This window comes from Podarcis muralis, chromosome 5 (assembly GCF_964188315.1).
Source record: "Podarcis muralis chromosome 5, rPodMur119.hap1.1, whole genome shotgun sequence".
Taxonomy (NCBI): domain Eukaryota; kingdom Metazoa; phylum Chordata; class Lepidosauria; order Squamata; family Lacertidae; genus Podarcis; species Podarcis muralis.
The window spans coordinates 6901394-6919451 of record NC_135659.1 but is presented as its reverse complement, the minus strand read 5'-3'; positions in this window follow the sequence as shown (position 1 = coordinate 6919451).

The following is an 18058-nucleotide window of genomic DNA, read 5'->3' as shown; positions in this document are numbered from 1 at the left end:
TTATAAAAGCCCTGTACAATGGAACCAAACTGCAGGTCCGATGCGGTCAACAGGGACAGTTATCGAACAGCATCGAGATGACTAGGGGGGGTGAGACAAGGATGCATTTTGGCCCCCACATTATTTTGTCTATTCTTAAATGACCTAGAAGAGAGCTTAATGGACCCAGATGGACACCTTCCAAAATAGGAATGAGAAGGACCCCCTTGTTGTTATATGCTGATGACACGGCCATCATCTCACGTTCCAGACCGGGTTTGAATTATCTGCTGAGGAAATTTTCTGATTACTGCTCTGGAAATGGTTTATCCATTAATTATGAAAAATCTAAAATTTTAGTTTATTGAAAGAAGCTTCTCCCGGTCTAAGTGGGTGCCGAATGGCCATAACCTTGAACAGATCAAATACTTCAGTTATCTAGGGCTCACATTCCATCATAAAGGATCTTGGAAGCACCATTGGCAAACCTCCCTTCAAAAGGCAGAGATCACAATGCTAGCCATACTCAGATTCTTTTTCACAAAGGGCGGCAAATATGTTCCAGCAGCCTTAAGGGTTTTCAACGCAAAACCCGTTTCCTAACTCCTATACGCTGCAAATGTCTGGCATAATGGGGACCTGCCAAAGCTAGATGGCTTTCAGGCAAAAATTTTACGGTCTCTGCTACAGGTACCCAACTGTGTCCCCAACTCCATACTTCTGTTAGAAGCTGGAGAATGCCCAGTTTCAATTAAAGCATGGTGGGCTGCCCTAAAACATTGGCTCAGGATTTCAGTGTTTGATCTAGGGAAGGGCTTGTATCAACACCTGTCCAATGAGGAGTTTGTCAGCAAATGGCAGAGAACCATTTGTTTTTGTTAGATTGACACTCCAATCTACCACTTATCTGTTGTAGTTTGCCAAGTGAATAGTACCCTTTTGTTACCTGGTAGTTACACTGCCAAAAGATCTCCTGCCCCCTTCCCCCTTTGTTTGACAGAGAGGCTCGGAAGTCACAGGTTTGCGGGCGTTGCCTAGGAGGGCCACAAGACGTGCGGTTTCTCTGCTGCGCAAGGTGCAAAGCCCTTATTTCACACCCTGTGAAATATAAATGTGCAGAGTTTTTTAAAAACTGGGCAACGGCGCACTGCCTGCCCGTGACTCCAGAGCCTCCCCCAATCTCCTGCTCCCCTTTGTTTTGACTGATTGGGGAGGCTCGGGAGTCGCGGACCGATGGCAGTTGCCCAGTTTTTGTTGTGTTTTTAAAAAAATAATATTTATTACTTTTACGACAATTTAAACACTACAGAAAAAAACAAAAAACAATACAGTACAAAGACAAAACAAGACAAAACAAAAACAATTTAAAAACACATTTTAAAAAAAGAATTTTTTTCCCAATATCTTATCTTTCTTTCACATATTTCCACGACCTCCTCACATCTCCCTTTTTGTATTCCACTTCTATTAATTATTTCAGCAATTCCTTTCCATCTTCCCCTGTTTTCTATCCTATAATTGTCTTAACACATTTTAACCTTATTCCCCCCCCTTTAATATTCTATTAATCTATTTATACTTAATTCCTTATAACATTTCTACTAAAGCCATATAACTTCATTCCAACATTCTTCTAGCATTCATTAATTTTACAATGTTTCTGTAAATAGTCTTTAAACTTTTTCCAGTCTTCTTCCACCGACTCTTCTTCCTGGTCTCGGATTCTGCCAGTCATTTCCGCCAGTTCCATATAGTCCATCAACTTCCTCTGCCATTCTTCAGCAGTTGCCCAGTTTTTGATTCCTATTTGTAGCATTCCAAAGGGCATCTGTTTAACTATCTGTTTAGGAGCAGGGTGCTGGACCAGACCATTTTTTTATCTGATCCAGCAGTGACACTCTTAGGAGAAGTGCTGTGCTCTTGGGGAAGTGGGTTGTTTTCCAGTCCTGGTCTTGGAACCTTGACCTCAGTACCCTCTGAAGCTCATCCTCCCCAAAATAGTCACTCGTGGGTTGCTTCCAAACAACCCAGTTATGGAGCATTCAACCTGATTTATCTACTCAAAGTTTGCAGGTAGGTTATAAAATGTTGGCTGTTTTTTGAGGTTCATTCTTCACTTGCAGGGGTGCTACACAATATTGTGTTAAGCAATTGCTACCCCACACTTCCCAGTGCATTTCTATATCACTTTTCTTACTGCCAAAAGTGAAGGAAGGTGTTGAGGTGTTGTTGTTGTTGCACAATAGTGTGGGAAATTGCGGTCAGACATAACTATGCATGAGTGCTAGTTAGTGCAGGAAGGGGTTAATACAGTAGAGCTGGATTCCAGGACTCAACTGGTTCATGCTTTCTCCTCTGACGAGAGAGGAAATGAAGCCCTCACTTCCTATTCTGTCTCTTTCCATGTCATGGAACATGCATAAAAGAGCTCCAAACTTAGAGCACGTGTTTGAAGCTATCTTTCCAGAATTTCTATCCGAGAGTATTCTGCCTCTGCTCTTCTTGCTGCTTGGATAGATGCATGACTCTGACATTTGGAGCATTTTGTAAGTAAAGCATTTTAAACTAACAGTGTGTGGTCTGTTCATTGCAAGAGGGGTAGAAATAGAGGAGTGCTGTTTTTGGATTAAATGAGATTATAGAGTTTAATAACCTATATTCCCAGCGCTATACTGCTTCTTGACTTTTATGTGTTTAAACTCTGCTACTGGGGTCTCTCTCTCCTGCTGGAGAGTAAGTTTAGCCCATGGGTAGGCAAATTAAGGCCCGGGGGCTGGATCAGTCCCAATCGCCTTCTAAATCTAGCCCACGAATGCTCCGGGAATCAGCGTGTTTTTACATGAGTAGAATGTGTCCCTTTATTTAAAATGCATCTCTAGGTTATTTGTGGGGCCTGCCTGGTGTTTTTACATGAGCAGAATATGTGCTTTTATTTAAAATGCATCTCTGTATTATTTGTGGGGCATAGGAATTCGTTCTTTTTTCTTTCTTTCAAAATATAGTCGTCATCCCCACAAGGTCTGAGGGACAGTGGACCGGCCCCCTGCTGAAAAAGTTTGCTGACCCCTGTTTTAGCCCCATGTTTTGAATCCAAACACCCAGCCAATCCTTTTGTTATTCACCCCACATGTGGGACACAGGGATCCATATTCCGCTGTCTGACCCCCGTACAAATAGCACCAAATCACTTCAATTGTGCAGCCTGAACTTGCCATTATGCAGTTGAATCTCATCCGCAAAATAGTCTAGAAGGAGTAGACATCAATGCATGTTCAAATATTTATCGGCCCAGGAGATTTGTTAAAAAATACCCTGAGGTTAGACTACCAGATCCCTCGCAAACCATGGATTGTGCTACACTTTTAAATTCAGCGTTTAATCAGAGGCAAGACAGCTGTTCCCCTTCATCCTCTTCCTCACCCCACCCTGCTGCCGCATCAGGTCCTTTTGCCTACTGGCTGCTGGGTGGAAGGAGCAGAGAGAGAATAGGTGGGGTGGGGAGCTGTGTCTGCCTCTGTCTCCCAATTCAGAGGCTAATTGTAAAGGTACAGTGAGAATCTCTGTGTTGTGACCTGGCAATGCTGTCCTAAGGACATCTCTCCTTCCTGCAGAGTTTTGAGTCAAAGGTGCTTCTTCTCATGTGGCCATCAGCCTGCTTTGGTAAGCAGCTTCTCCTCCCTTGGACGTTGGGGCAGCTGCCGTCAGAGCGGCAGGGCAGAGAGCTGAAGCAAGTATAAATAGAACCACTCAGGCTTTGTAACAAGCACTTCTTAACATTCCGGTCAGGTTCTGAGACCTACAACAACAGCCGCAAAAGAGATGGGGAGGTGAAGAAATAGCAGAAACTCTCCAAGCGCTCTTGCAAGCTGTCAGCTGGCAGGTTTCTTCTATTGACAGTGCTGTCAAGACCCCCTCCTGGGAGAGAGGGGTGGCTAATCCGCCTTCCCAGCCTCTCCTCCCTCTCACTCCACAGCCTGTCAGGCACACAGCTCAGCTAATCAGCCAGTCACTTCCCTCAAAAGTTGCTTTTGATTCCTGTCCTCCTCAAGTGGGATGGAAACGTGGATGGATAAATGGTTATGGTGCCCCTGTGGGTTGAGTTGCCAGCTCTTTTGCAGTGGCCCTGCTCCTGTGGCCTTAACAAGCAGTCTGGGTGGCGGGTGGGGATCTCTCAGAGAAGCTTTCCCACTGCTTTGCATGGCATCTGACTACGTCCTACTCAGAGCAGGCCTACTGAAACTTCCCATCCCAAGAAAAGCATCACCTGCTAAATTCCTGCATCTCAGAAATTTGTAGAGCAGGTAGACAGTGAAGGGCGAAATGTCCCCTTTTTGTTCTTCAAGACCTATCAGTGCAATGCACAGCTCTTTTCCTAGGTCTCTGCACCTCATTGCGCTGAGCTCGGGGAGGCTTATTTCTGAGCAAACATATACAACGCCATGTGTTTTGTAAATTTGTGTTTTGTAAACTGTCAGCAAGCACATATATTGCACATAAAATATGTAATTAAAACATGTTTGCAGCATGAACCGATTTTGCATTAACAGCTATATATAATTCACGAGGAAAGTAAGATGTTGCTTGGGTTACCTTCAATACCATGTCAGGGGGAAAAGGCGTATAACTTTTACATTTACCAGCTGATGTTAAAATATGCCTTAAAAGTAGGTAACATCCTGTTTTGACTGCCTTGAACCCTCCCCTCTCCCTTAAAAAATACTTCCTGGATGAGGTGGCAGTCTTGCTCTGTGGTCTGTACCACTTCAGACGGTAGGCGTGCATATGAGGAGCTACCTGTTACCTTCCCCGTTCAATAAGAAAAAGAACATCTTGGTGCATCAAAAGCTAGAAGGTCATGGAGAAGTTGCAGAGTCCGGGGCCAGCCCTCCCGTGAGGCAGACTGAAGCACATTCCTGTGGGCAGCGGAATCCCTGAGGGCACCTCACCTGCTGAAGAATCGAGACATGGCGGGAGTGGCTTCAGGTGAGCTTCCGTGAGAGTCCCATGAAATCTCATGAGATCTTGCAGGCCTTTGTGTGAGATCTTGCCGCTGTGCTGCTTCCCCTCATTTCTCTGGTGAGATAAGTGACGCTTTGGCAGGTGGGTGGGTGGAGCTGGGGGTGGCACCTTACCATTTTGCCTCAGGCGGTGAAATGGGATGGGCTGCCCTTGCCAGGCAGTTTTACCCAGTGATTTTTTGGAGAAAAAAAGGGAGGGAGGTGCCGGTACTCACCATGAAATTGTTACAGTGCCACATTTGTTGTCAGGAATTCAGACTACACACGAGTAGGACGCTGGGGGTGGGGGAAGGTGTCAGTACTGTGTACACTTGGGCCAGGAAAAAGAATCAGGCCCGAGAGATGCTGCCAATCTCTGGAAGCAAGTCGACTTTTTATTCTGTGGCTCAGAGGTCAGCGCTGTTGTTTTTTAACTTCTCACAGCAGCGGTCTGACCCCAGCAGCCACCTAGTGCAATTTCTAAATCATCGCTTTTAGAGAACAGCCAAATAATGTTTGCTGAGAACGAATTGCCTGCCTTTGCTGCTTTGATATTATTTCAAAGAAATTAAGAAGCAACATTAAAAGCATTCTTTGAGGAGAAGAGCCTTGCAGCCATCCACTCTCCTTGCTGATTTCTCATCAGGGGGCCATCTCTAGCAGTTTCAGTAGTTACCAGTTTCTGCCTCAGTGCAGAAGTTACATATCATTGTGTCTGTCCCCCCGCCCCTGAATAAGAAACAAAGCATGAAGGGTAACTTTTTACTGTACCAGCTTTTGTTAAGAATATCTTTTTTCTTGAATGGAAATAAATCCAAGCATTCCAAAGATCGCAATGGTATTCACTTTGTTGGTCACTGCAAAGGCACATTCTTCCCAGCAAAATGTCCATCAGCAAATGAGGGACTGAGGCCGAGGAAGAGACAGAATTGTTTGTCTAATGGCACAATCCTGGACACGTCTATCCAGGAGTCCCTCTGAGTTGTATGAGACGTTATCTGTAATAAGCATGTTCAGGATTGCGGCCTCAGGGACTTCTTGCACCAAGTCCCTTCCACCTCTTAAATTCCATGATCCTATGAAAACCCACCATATACAGTGGTACTTCGGGTTACATACGCTTCAGGTTACAGACTCCACTAAGCCAGAAATAGTGCTTCAGGTTAAGAACTTTGCTTCAGGATGAGAACAAAAATTGTGCTCTGGTGGCGCGGCAGCAGCAGGAGGCCCCATTAGCTAAACTGGTGCTTCAGGTTAAGAACAGTTTCAGGTTAAGTACGGACCTCCAGAACGAATTAAGTACTTAACCCGAGGGACGCAGGTGGCGCTGTGGGTTAAACCACAGAGCCTAGGACCTGCCAATCAGAAGGTTGATGGTTCGAATCCCCGTGACAGGGTGAGCGCCCGTTGCTTGGTCCCTGCTCCTGCCAACCTAGCAGTTCGAAAGCACGTCAAAGTGCAAGTAGATAAATAGTTACCGCTCTGGTGGGAAGGTAAACGGCGTTTCCATGCGCTGCTCTGGTTCGCCAGAAGCGGCTTAGTCATGCTGGCCACATGACCCGGAAGCTGTACGCCGGCTCCCTTGGCCAATAAAGTGAGATGAGTGCCGCAACCCCAGAGTCGGTCACGACTGGACCTAATGGTCAGGGGTCCATTTACCTTTACCACTGTATAAAGATTGTGGGGATGTTTTACTTCGCCTTCATGGGACATGTCAGGGAGAAATTCTCCTGCCCCCTTTCTATGAACGGGGACTGCACAAAGGTGCTGGAATGGGGCGGTTGTCCAAATGAACTTTCCACTGAATTGTGCCTCACGAGCCAGAGCTCCTCAAATCCTGTTCTGCTGCCCTAAATGGCATGCAAAATTGACTCCCTGAGTCCATAATATCCCACCATAAAATTTATTCTCTGGGTAGTGACGCCGATAGCAGCAGCAGCTCTGACAGTCATCAAGAGATGTATCATATCAGCTGGCAGCAGATGTTGGTGCTCTGGCTGGCTTAACTTCCCTAGCATGTTAAAACATACAGCACAAGAGCTGGGCTAAGTGGATGAATAATAACCCCCGCTGGTCAAAGCCAGCACACAGCAGCCCGCAAGCTCACAGGGAGGCTTAAAAGGGTCTCCCGGATTGGCTGGGTCAGACGGTGCCTGGGGAAGGAGGATTTTTGCAGGTCATGAAGCAACTTTAAAGTTCAGACAAATTTTCCTGCACAGATTTACAGTTCCCCTTTGCAAAGGAAGGTGGGCACTCGCCACCCACCCTTGCAATCTCGATCGATTCTCTTCCCCTCCCCCCACATGCCAAAAATAGGGATGGGATTCAGTGGTGACAGAACACCTCTCTGTGCTTGTTTGTATTTTACAATTTGAGTTTTAGCTCAAGGTGACATACAAAGCTAAAATTGTGTTGGTGTTCAATAAAAGAACTAGGGTGAAAATTTCACTGAAGTGTTGAGTTGCTTTTTTGCAGGGGTTATGTTCGGCTATTGTGCCAGCTTCAGGTTGCTCAGCTCATGGATATCCGTATTCCAGGTCTAGGATTGCTTTCCCAACCATTACCTGGGGTCCACTTGTGTCTTAGAGACTTGCAGATGAAACTTTTCCTAACATAACATAAAGGAGATGGAAAATTTCTGCACATCTGGCCATTGTTAAAAGGACAAGAGCAGGATCAATGCTATCTACAGATTCTACACCACCAGTGAGGCATCTGTGGCCTTCCAGATGTTGCCCATAGTAGCTGGAGCTGATGAGAGTTGGAGTCCAACAACATCTGGATAGCCACAAGTTCCCAACCACTGATCAGGGAAATGATGTTCTCTCCAGATATTGTTGGACTCCCATCAGCCCCAACCACCATAACCAGTAGTCAGGACTGATAGGCGCCAAAGTCCATCAATCTCCACAGGTTTCCCATCACTAGTCTCATATAGCCAACAAGCTTAAGTCTAATTAAGGCATGAAGGGGTTAATATCACAAAGTAAGCTGTCCTGCCAGGCTTAGCTATGTTCCACCTTGGGAGGAACTAGTCTTCGTCCCCCTCTCTCCCCCAGCAATCTGAGAAGCTCAGTGTGCGAAGAGGTTCTGAGCTGGTTAAGCCCCATGGCTCTAACAAGCCATTCCTTAATTCCTATACTAATAATGTAGGAACTTTCATCACTTTGTAACAGCTAAGTTTCATTGCCTGTGCAACCTATTATGAAGCACATTAATCTGACCTTTGAAGAGTTTGTAAGTAAACCATTTTATAAACTTACAAAATGTGTGGTTTCTTTCAAATAGAAACTTTGGAAGGAACTTAGAAGGGAATATTTTAAAGGTCTAACAGCCTATATTTCAAAGCTTTACTGCTGCATATTTTGTGATTTTAAACCTCTGCTGGGATTCTCTCACCAAAAAGGACTTGCCCCAAACTTGGATCTTGGCATCCAGAAATTCTCCTTTTATGTCTGTTTTTTTCTCTTCAACCAACACTTTGCTTGAGAGTATGTCTCAGCTGTATGCTTATTGATCTCGTTTCTCAAAACAGGGAACATAAAAACACTGTTTATATCTCCCAACTAAAGAAGCTGGTGTCAGGTAGCACCAATGTGCGAAGGGGTCATGGTGCAGCCTTGCATTTTAAGATGCCGGACTTCTGAATACAGTTTAACAGCATAGCACTTATTTCTCTCTTCCATAGATTCACATTGGCCTCTTCCTGCTGTATTCTGCCAACAAAAGGAGGCTGTAAAAGTCATTCAGATGGAAAAGCATTTAGTTCAAAGCCTTTAGACAACCATTCATTTGCAACCACCTACAACTTAGAATTAGCAAAAAGCTGGGAAATTGGGGTACTTTAAGGACTTAGACTTAAGGGCTATCACAAAGCCTTCTTGTGCTTGAATTGCCACACTCTCCGTTTTGTCCAGAAAGACATGGAAGTTAGTGCCTCTTTTCTGAAGGATAATTCTTCCTTCTTTTTGCCTTCAAGCATGCCAACGGTGGAATACCTTCATCATAGACTTGTGGAGTTGGAAGGGACCTGGAGGGTCATCTAGACCAACCCGCTGCAATGCTTTTGCTTTTTGATCCGTCTTTAAGAAGGTAATGTCAAATGATCTTAAAGTGCTTACCATACTTACTTAACCCAACTTTTTACGTTTGATAACTTATGAAAGGTAAATTTTAAATGCAATCAAATAAAATATTTTTAAGGGCAGAACATGTGCTTCGCCTTTGCTCAGCCAATGGTAGGGCTACCTCCTTGAGATACTATTTGCATACTTCGAAGCCATTTTGTTGTAGAGCTGTAGGACTTGATGAATGAATCTCTTTCTATTTCCTCTTCCTGTACGTTTGCCCATAAATCTGTTCTCTTCCATTTGCACATTAAGCTGCTATTTCTTTTAATCTGCACCAATCTGTGGGTAAAAGCCTCAGCGCCTAGGGCTTGCCGATTGAAAGGTCGGCGGTTCGAATCCCCGAGGCGGGGTGCGCTCCCGTTGCTCGGTCCCAGCGCCTGCCAACCTAGCAGTTCGAAAGCACCTCCGAGTGCAAGTAGATAAATAGGGACCGCTTACTAGCGGGAAGGTAAACGGCGTTTCCGTGTGCTGTGCTGGCTCGCCAGATGCAGCTTGTCACACTGGCCATGTGACCCGGAAGTGTCTCCAGACAGCGCTGGCCCTCGGCCTCTTGAGTGAGATGGGCGCACAACCCCAGAGTCTGTCAAGACTGGCCCGTACGGGCAGGGGTACCTTTACCTTTTACTGTTAATGAATGAATGAATGATTTGGGACCTGGCTAGCTGAACAATCGTCTCATTGAACATGATGAACCTATTTCCATGATGTGGCCATCTGAAGAGGGCCCTTTGAGGTGCAGATAACAGGGATATAAACTCACGAGTTTCTTGGCTGTCCAAAGGAGCCCTGGGCCACCTCTTCCCTGAGCCTTCAGTTGTCAGGTGAAAACTGTTCTTTGTGAACATGCTTTTCAATAGGCTGCTGGGTGATTTCTAAGCTTTTTGCTGTGTTGGCTCTGGTACCCAATTGCTTTTGTGATTTTTTCTTCTTCAGGTGGATTGTGAGCCACTCTGTGGACTTCATTTTGGTTAGATGGCATGGGGTAAAAATTAGTTTATGAATAAATAAATCTCTGTGTACCGTGTCATTTTGCCCCTAGGGTAGAATTGTAGATATAGCTGGTGCTGTTGTGTTTTTAGGTGCTCTTTGAAAGGCTGAGGTATTCAGAATTGTTAATGACATTTTGGGTCTCTCTCTCTGTGTGTGCTGGCAGGAAACACTCAAAGCCTAGTTCTCACAGAGGCAGTAAAACCTGTGTCTCAGTTATACCACTTCAGACTGCAGGTTGAGGCTGGCATGACTGAACGCTCCTCCTTGTACAAATAACTAAATAAATCCTGCCACACAAATAGTAGGTTTATCTGGGAAATAGTTAGAACTCCCCCACCCCACTGGGATATACTAGCTTTCCATGCGAATGTCTTTTTATTGATTTGGTTTTATGAAGGAACATTCCACCACCTGAGTGCCTACCTATACTCTGAAATGGTGCAGCTCAGATGGATCGTCTACTGAAGTGAGAACCTGGCAGGTGGAGGAGCCCAAATATATATATTCCACACAGGACATTATCCTGCAATATGCACTTGGGAGCTCCCACCGTATTTTGTGGGCATAAAGGTAAAGGTAAAGGGACTCCTGACCATCAGGTCTAGTTGTGGCTGACTCTGGGGTTGCGGCGCGCATCTCTCTTTACTGGCCGAGGAAGCCGGCGTACAGCTTCCGGGTCATGTGGCCAGCATGACTAAGCCACTTCTGGCGAACCAGAGCAGCGCACGGAAACGCCGTTTACCTTCCCACCGGAGTGGTACCTATTTATCTACTTGCACCTTGACATGCCTTTGAACTGCTAGGTTGGCAGGAGTAGGGACTGAGCAATGGGAGCTCACTCCGTCGCGGGGATTCGAACCGCCTACCTTCTGATTGGCAAGCCCTAGGCTTTGTGGTTTAACCCACAGCACCACCCACCTCCATAAAAATACACCTCCATAAAAATACATAGGTCATCCTGTAAATAGAATTGCATGGCCTGTTTCCCATCAGTGGTTAATAATTCCTGCTGTGATGTTATGCATTACTTAGTTTTATCTGTGACCCTGAAATATTAAAGTCAAACCGAGGGAAGAGAGTAAAAGAAACTGAAATGGGTGGGGTTTGTGTTTCTTTCCCAGCCAGAATATGCCATGCTTGCAAGGCTCTAGCATGTGTTTAAGCTAGCATCTGTCAGGCTTCCTAGATCATGGGTAGGCAAACTAAGGCCCGGGGGCCGGATCCAGCCCAATCACCTTCTAAATCTGGCTCACAGACAATCCAGGAATCAGTGTGTTTTTACATGAGTAGAATGTGTGCTTTTATTTAAAATGCGTCTCTGGGGCATAGGAATTCTATGCCTCATTATTTGTGGGGCATAGGAATTCGTTCATCCCCCCCCTGAAAAAATATATAGTTCGGCCCCCCACAAGGTCTGAGGGACGGTGGACCGGCCCCCTGCTGAAAAAGTTTGCTGACCCCTGTCCTAGATGACTGGTGCAGATTTAATCTTCCTTCTTGATGGATGGCAGCTGCAGCAAAAGGGACAACTGCTTTCTGTCCCCTTAACTGGACAAAAGAGTTCTTATAAGAGGAGGAGGAAAGTCGTTTCTGAGACCTTGGCCAATCAGAGTGCTTTCCAAAACCTGCCTCCCAAACAACCCCCGGCGCCCTGGCTGCTTAACCTGCTTGCTGTTGCTGGACATATTTATTTTATTTCCCTACCTGGATCAATAAACGCAAGTCATCTTTCCGGCCCTCCAGTTTAATTGCAAGTGATGATTAAAGGCCTATTTGCTGAGGTTTAACTGCTTCTCCATTCAGAGTCATTAAACCTTCACTAGGGGCCTCATGCTTCAGCTGCCATGATCTGCTAAACGCACTGTCGTTTACCATTGTGCTACCAAGCTAGATCATCAAGGTGGCCGCAGTAACACGCGGCTTGCACCCTTGTTCTTGCACCCAACTACAGGATAGATGCACAGAACATTTAAGCAGGTCAAGCTTTTTCTGGCACAAAAATAAGTAATGTGGAAAACAAATAACCTGCCATTTGTTTTAAGCTACTGTTAAAGTAACAGCTTAAAGGGGAAAAACCCCGTATGGTTAAGTCTAAAGGTGACTATGGGGTGCGGTGCTCATCTCACTTTTCAGGCCAAGGGAGCCAGCATTTGTCCACAGACAGCTTTCCGGGTCATGTGGCCAGCAGGACTAAGCCGCTTCTGGTACAACGGAACACCGTGACGAAAACCAGAGCGCATGGAAATGCCGTTTACCTTCCTGCCACAGTGGTACCTATTTATTTACTTGCACTGGTATGCTTTCGAACTGCTAGGTTGGCAGGAGCTGGGACACAGCAACGGGAGCTCACCCCATCGCACGGATTCGAACTGCCAACCTTCCAATCAGCAAGGCCAGGAGGCTCAGTGGTTTAGACCGCGTCCTGTTCAAGTCATAGGGCCAGCTAGAAATAAAATCAAGGGGAAAAGAGGGGGAATCTTAGTTCTGTGTTACTGGAGGGAAAATGTTGCCTTAGGAGGTGCTTCTAATATTTACCCAAAGCTGCATGTGAACATAGAAAAGGACGCTGTTATTCCTCTTATACCTAGAGCTACATGGATTCTGAAAGTTTATATATGCAGAGTTAGATGTAGTGCAACATTTGGATTCACACACAAATCCTCTTTCATATGTATTCAGTGTGTTTCCAGTCCTCATGTTTTCAGGTGCACTTTTAAAAATACTTCTCACTATTGCACAGCTATTATCCCAGATTTGGGGGGGGGGGGGTCTTAAAAAGCTGCTTATAAAGAATTGTAAAACTATATTTTTCTGGGGAATACTTCATAGTCACTGCACATTTTATATCATTTACTCTAGTGGCAACGTAACTTTGTCTAGTAAAAGTGGTAAATTACATTGTGGGTTTTTTCCCCATTTCTGAAGATGCACAGGCTGTTCTGTGGCTTAGCCAGAGCTATCTATGCTGAGATCCTGGGAGAGTGCAGAAAAACACACCAAACCCTCCAATGTAATATTGGGTGCAGGATTCAGCTTCCTAGAAGTTCAGCTTAAAATTTCAAAACAGCACATTTGTAGCCTTTATGCCTGTAAAAATGTGTGTAATGCCTGCTGAAATTTCAGAAGTGCAAAGTCTATTGTAGTAAGATTTTCTGTGATTGGGCGGTTGCTTAGCTCCTTATCAACAAGTAAAAATATAATAAACAATAATTCAAATTATAGTACAAACTGCAGATAAAATTAAGCAATATATAAGTTATGCAAATGTGCTTTATTTGCTTAATTTATTCAAGTTGCAGGATTAAATTTTCTTGGAACAAAATGTCAATTAGCTGGCTGAGAAATTTTAGCATGCCTCTACTCTGAGCTTATTTTATATAACATAGTACAATGGTAGCTTGGTTTTTTAACATAATCCGTTCCGGAAGTCCGTTCATGTTCCAAAATGTTTGAGAACCGAAAACTGAAAGTGGAAGCCTCAATATGGAAAACTTAAAATGAAAGCCACGTTTTCTGTTCAATTTCTGAGGCACATTCGAAAACTGAGGCATTTACTTCCGGGTTTTCGGTGTTCGAGTTCCGAAACGTTTAATTATGGAGGTGTTCGAAAACTTGAGGTACCACTGTATACTGTATACAGTGGTACCTCTGATTAAGAACTTAATTCGTTCTGGAGGTCCATTCTTAACCTGAAACTGTTCTTAACCTGAAGCTCCACTTTAGCTAATGGGGCCTCCTGCTGCTGCCGCGCTGCCGGTGCACAATTTCTGTTCTCATCCTGAAGCAAAGTTCTTAACCCGAGGTACTATTTCTGGGTTAGCGGAGTCTGAAACCTGAAGCGTATGTAACCTGAAGCGTATGTAACCCGAGGTACCACTGTATAGGCTGTAAGGTGAACTGGAAAGTAAGGGCTGCACAATCTCTCTCTCTCTCTCTCTCTCTCTCTCTCTCTCTCTCTCTCTCTCTCTGTGTGTGTGTGTGTGTGTGTGTGTGTGTGTGTGTGTGTAAACAGTTGGTCCTGGCAAGTATTAACCACTCTCAATTCCAACCTGATAATTGCCACCTGCCCAGATTTTAACTTCTTGTTTGAATTAATTTTAAGATGTATTTTAAATAATTGATGTCTGTTTTTAGGTATATTGTGTTGTTTTTATGTTGTTAGCCGCTCTGAGCCCGGCCTCGGCTGGGGAGGGCGGGATACAAATAAATTATTATTATTATTATTATTATTATTATTATTATTATTATTATTATTATTGGGTTTTTTTAAAGACGATAACCCCTAGATTCTGAATTAACAGAGCTCTGCTAAATTTCCTGTATATTTGTTTTTTTGGTAGAATACATTTAAAGCAACGAAACTGAAATCTGTACCCTTCTGGTGCAAGCGTTTGAGATGCTAACTTTCACACTTTTTATCCTATGTGGGCCCAAAGACTGGAAGAGATCCACAATGTATTGAAATAATTTGTTGGAACATCATGGAGAAGATGCAGAATATGTGTGCAATAAAGCTTAGGGTTTCAAAATCAATCAATAAAACTTGGTTTAAGGGTGGGGTCCAAGGGTGAACACAGCTTGAATTTTGCATAGTTTCTGATAGCAGGCTAAACAGAGACCATTTTGATGTATAATGTGCAGTTGAAAGCTGACACCCTGAGGTGTTAGGATTTTTTAATTATTAAGTGAAATATGAAAAATAAAAGTTATTCCACTAGTTAGTATACATTTTGCAGGGTCTGTCCTACATATTTTCCATGATGCTCCCACAGATTATTCTTACTGGGCAAAAGGGTACTAACTTCTATTATTATTATTATTATTATTATTATTATTATTATTAAGCTGTTCTTTTAAATGTACCCTTGCAAAAAAAGAGAGGAAATTTTGTATGAAGAATTTAAAGTAATGTTCTGGAGCAGTATTACCCATCTGAAAGAAATAAAAACAAAGAATGCATGTTCCACCTGGAGTTGCGATGAAGTGAGATGATTGTGGTCCTTGCCTCGCAGCCTAATAGCCCTTGCAAGGGAGGTTCATTTCGATGACTGGCTGGTCTTATTTGATCATGGAATGTGAATTTCTTGGTAGAAACTGCTTTGATCTCTCCAGTGCAGAATATGAGCTGGGGAAGTTCAGCAGGGAATAAAGCATCTGAGCAGCTGCATAATAATTATGTATCATCTGAGTGCAAAAAGTGCTTGGCGTAAGGCAGGCAAAGGCGATTGCTGTGCCCACAGTCAGAAATCAAAAAGAGTGGCACGTCCAAAAACGTTCAATGAGGAATTTCAGCCTTGGCCTAGTTTTTTTAAAAAAGGGATCACCTTTGTCTGCCTACCTGAGGACTCAGAACAGAGTGGGATTGTCTCTGGCTCCTTATTTTATACCCTTCCCCGGTTCCCAGGACTGGCCTTCGACCACAGTTCCTCCCACAGCCCCACTGCACCTGCCAACCGACTCCATCACCTGTGCCCCACAGACGCTTCTAGAACCCCACAAGCATAAGCTGAGCAGAGCCCCTCCTTCTGCCCCAACTCCCTAGCATATATTTGGCATTTGGTGTTATGCTGTCTTTCTAAGGCTGGAGGTTTTGAGTTCTGAGGATCAGAGTACAGTGGTACCTCGGGTTACATGCACTTCAGGTTACAGACGCTTCAGTTACAGACTCCGCTAACCCAGAAATAGTACCTCAGTTTAAGAACTTTGCTTCAGGATGAGAACAGAAATCGTGCTCTGGCAGCGCAGTGGCAGCGGGAGGACCCATTAGCTAAAGTGGTGCTTTAGGTTAAGAACAGTTTCAGGCTAAGAACAGACCTCCAGAACGAATTAAGTTCTTAACCCGGGGTACCACTGTAGACTTAACCCGAGCTGTTCGAAAGCACGTCAAAGTGCAAGTAGATAAATAGGTACCGCTCTGGCGGGAAGGTAAATGGCGTTTCCGTGCGCTGCTCTGGTTCGCCAGAAGCGGCTTAGTCATGCTGGCCACATGACCCAGAAGCTGTACACCGGCTCCCTCGGCCAATAAAGTGAGATGAGCGCTGCAACCCCAGAGTCGTCCACGACTGGACCTAATGGTCAGGGGTCCCTTTACCTTTACCTTACCACTGTAAAAGCATTTCCTCCTCTCTCCTAAATGCCCCTCCTGGACGCCCTTCAGGACAGCCTTGTATAGCTTTATGTTTTTCTCAGGATAGGGGCAGGGAAGGTGCAGTGTGAGGTGTGCGTTCTTAGGCCCCAATCCCCACCTCCATTAAAACAAGTCCAGGCAGCATGTCATGGAAGAAGTAAAATGATTGCTCTTGGTTGCACATTACGCCACTCGGGTTTGGGGTTTGATGAACTCACCTGGGCTTACTCTCTAGAGGTCAGTGCCCTACACTGAGAGGCAGAGCCCGGGGAACAAGGAGCTCATCTATTAGTCTCACACTATTGTGCAACTTGCAGTGGAGGTTTTCCCACTGACTTATCCATGCAGTCCCTCAGCTTGTCTGATTTTATTTTAAAAAATGAAAATTTGGTTTGCTTAGTCATCTCAACGTAAAAATAGATATCTTGCTATGGTTCAGCCAGGACTATTAAAAATTTGACTGCAGATGCTATAGCTTAAATTTTCCATTGTTGTGTTCTGATTAAATAAAACAATTCTGCACTGTGTTCATGCCTACTTGGTGCATTATTTCGTCCCAAGCAAAGGAAAGAAAGAAAGCAAGCGTGTCTACTGGAATCATCTATGATAATGTAGGTTCAAGACCCAGCCTTGCCCAGTGAAATGGCTGGGTCCATGGGCCTTTTCTGAGGCTAATAATACAGCAACTTTGGGGTTAAGCATTTCTACAGCACTTTTGAAACTATACTGAATCCTCTTAAGATGAGGAACTGATTCAAGAAAATGATTAATTGTATTAGCCAAGCTGTGCATCGATTTGGAAAGCACACACGGCATTGCCCAGCCTTGAATTGCATCAGCCACCAGGTAAGCAGGTTTAGGGATTCAAGGGAGGCAACAGTAATGAATGCATTTTAAAACTGGCTGGAGCAGGGGCAGCTAACATTTCACGGCATGGTTTGGCATGGCCAATCTTAATCTGAATTGTGCCTGGAGTTCACCCATCACTAGTCCCAGAGCCTCCGCAGCCTGTTCTGTGCTACTCACTACCTGTTCTGTGCTACTCACTACCTGTTCTGTGCTACTCATGGTCTCCTTTGGGAAAGGCTCATGGTTCAGGCCCAGTTGCAATCCCCAGCATCTCCAGGCAGAGCTAGGAAAGCCCCATCTGTAAGGCTGGAAAGCCTGCTGCTATCAGTGCTGACAATATTGAGCCCAATCTGGGACAGGTAAACTGAAGAAGTTGCTGCGGACTACGACTCTCATCATCAGTGAGCATTGGTCTCCGTGCCTGGGGCCAATGGGAGTTGCAGTAGCAACTTTTAGAAGGCCACAGGTTCCCCCATTCCTGTGCTAGGTCTGACTTTGCATAAAGCTGCTTCTTGTGTCCCTGTCTTCCGTGTCTTGTGGGCACTCAGCAAAGTGAGTTCAGGGCAATGGTATTCCTCAGTGGGTTGGAGGAAAGGCGTGCCAGACCCTTCAGGCTTGAAAGAATTTCCATCCCAATGAAAGCTCCTTCCAGTAAGAGCTCCTGAAGCCCTTCCTTCCTTCCTTCTTCTATGCAGGAGTACTGCATTCTGCACAAATCCCTTGGAAGTTGAACGCCCTCTCAAGAGAAGACCTGATTTGGTGGGTTTTTTGGAGGGTTGGAACAAACAAGCAAGCAAGCAAGCACTCTCCTCTAAAATGCCATTGGGCACAAGGAACATTTAAGGGTCTTGATTCTTGTCTTTTTCATGGAATCATAGAATGGAAGAGTTGGAAGGGGCCCCAAGGGTCATCTAGTCCAAGCCCCTGCAATGCACAAATCTCAACTAAAGGCATCCATTACAGGTGGCCACCCAACCTCTGCTTAA